Consider the following 2,757-nt stretch of genomic DNA (forward strand, 5'->3'; position numbering starts at 1 on the left):
GGAAATAGAACTGCCTTATGACCCAGCAATCCCACTGCTGGGCATACACACTGAGGAAACCAGAAGGGAAAGAGACACGTGTACCCCAATGTTCATCGCAGCACTGTTTATAATAGCCAGGCCATGGAAGCAACCTAGATGTCCATTAGCAGATGAATGGATAAGAAAGCTATGGTACATATACACAATGGAGTATTACTCAGCCATTAAAAAGAATACATTTGAATCAGTCCTAATGAGGTGGATGAAACTGGAACCTATTATACAGGGTGAAGTAAGCCAGAAAGAAAAACACCAATACAGTATGCTAACGCATATATATGGAATTTAGAAAGATGGTAACAATAACCCTGTATATGAGACAGCGAAAGAGACACTGATGTATAGAACAGTCTTTTGGACTCTGTGGGAGAGGGAGAAGGTGGGTTGATTTGGGAGAATGGCATTGAAACATGTATAATATCATATATGAAACAAGTTGCCAGTCCAGGTTCGATGCACGATACTGGATGCTTGGGGCTGGTGCATTGGGATGACCCAGTGGGATGGTATGGGGAGGGAGGAAGGAGCAGGGTTCAGGATGGGGAACACATGTATACCTGTGGCGGATTCATTTTGATATAAGGCAAAACCAATACAATATTGTAAAGTTAAAAAATAAAATAAAATAAAAATTAAAAAAAATAAGTTTTTTTTTTAAGAAACAAATTCTGGAATGTTGTGGTTGGGATAACATTCATAACTGATGCTATTTTTGTTTTTATTGTTTTACTATCTTTGGAAATTATTCTTGGGGACATAGGTAACCTATGGCATAAGTTATTGAATAAATGACTCAAACTCACTTTAATTCCTACTTGGTTATCCAGATTTTGGCTCAAACATGTGTTAAGTGATATTCATCCCACCCACCTCCTGCCCCAGTACAGGCTGCAATGGGAGAAGACAGATGCAGCAGATGCCAACTAAGAAGCCCTAGGGGCACATGTAAATTTTGACTAAAGTTCTATTTATCTGTATATTCTGGTAAAGCAAGAAAAAACAAAACAAAACAAAGGTCCTTGTTTAAGATAATCCATTGTAGATGGGAATGAAAGAAAGATTTCTTCTAAACTCTTTTCAAATCAGATTAGGCTACATCCTGTCACTCTGTATATCCTGTTTCTCTCCTTGCCCAATACCCACCAGGCTAATCTCTGCACCCAGGTCAGATGGTCACCTGCCTGGAATGCCCCTTCTGTTCCCCTCTTCCTAGAAAAAACGAATTTATTAAGTTCTGGCTCAAAATGTTTCTTGTTTTTGGAGCGTTCTTGACTGTTTCTTCTACATAGGTCTCTGCTGACCATCCTTATAAAGGGTGGGTTGGAAGGCAGCTAATCCTGTAACTACAAAGGACTGGGAGTTCGGGAGTGGAATTGGAAGACCTGAATATATACGTTTGGTTTATGAGACTCATGTTGTTGAGCAAGTCACTCATCTCTGAGCCTCATGCCTTCATCTGTAAAGCCCATCTCACAGGGAAGTTGTGAGGAAGAAATGAAGTGGTGCCAGCAAAAGATACTTTGAACAGGTTGTTGATGATGTCATTGCTTTTGATTACAGTGTTAAACTTTGGTAGCTTTTAAGCTATGAAATGTGTAGTTGTTATTTGGTAAAAGATTTGATGTTTACCTTGAAAGCATGATGCTAAGTGAAATAGCCAGACAAGAAAAGACAGCTATTATGTAATATTTACTTGGAGTATCCAGACTAATCATATTCATAGAGATATAAAGTAGAATGGTGACTGCCAGGGGCTGGGTTGTGGGGAGGGAGGAAAGGGGACTTATTGTTTAATGGATACAGATTTTCTGTTGATGATGAAGTTGTTTTGGAGACTTACGGTGGTGATGCTTACTTGTGATGATAACATTGTGAATTGTATCCATGCAAGTAGTTAAAATGGAAAATTTTGTGTTACATATATATTTTATCACAATAAAAAATTGATGTTTATAGGCATACTATTCATAATTGTCAATTGATAGAAACAGCCCATCTGCAGATAAATGAATAAGAAAGTTGTGATACATACATTCGATGAAATAGTATTTGGCCATAAAAAATGTATGAAATACTGATATGTGCTGTCACATGGATGAACCTTCAAAACATATGCTTCTCCATGGCTACCAGAGACACTGAAGGACTAGAATAAGAGGAACAACAAACAAACAACAAAAAACTATTATGCTAAGTGAATCAGACACAAAATGTCACATATTATGATTATGAAATATCCAAAATAGGTAAATGCATGGAGACAGCAGAGTAGTGATTGCCAGGGCCTTGAGGGGAGGGAATAGAGGAGGGAGTGGGAGTAAATGCCTAGTGGATATAAGGTTTTATTTTGGGGTGAGGAAAATGTTTTGGAGATAGATAGAGGTGGTGGTCGTACAAGATTGTGAATATAAGAAATGCTACTTTAAAATGCTTACTCTATCTTTTGTGAATTTCTCCCCAGTAAAACAAATAATTTATCTAGTTACAACTCTTGGATTATACCTTTTGCTGGCCTTAAATTTGTTATCAGCTTAATTTCTTATTTCATTATCAAATAAATTAATGTAATTTTATATTGTGCCTGGTTATATAGCTTTAGTTTAAAGGAGAGGTAGTTCCTAGAACATATCTTTAGAAGTATATTGTCTTCATATGATATTCTTATTATTCACGTGTAAAAGAAATTCATATTACATTCACATGTAAAAGAATTCA

The sequence above is a fragment of the Bison bison genome, unplaced genomic scaffold (genome assembly GCF_000754665.1).
Source record: "Bison bison bison isolate TAMUID 2011002044 unplaced genomic scaffold, Bison_UMD1.0 scf7180017864519, whole genome shotgun sequence".
Lineage (NCBI taxonomy): Eukaryota > Metazoa > Chordata > Mammalia > Artiodactyla > Bovidae > Bison > Bison bison.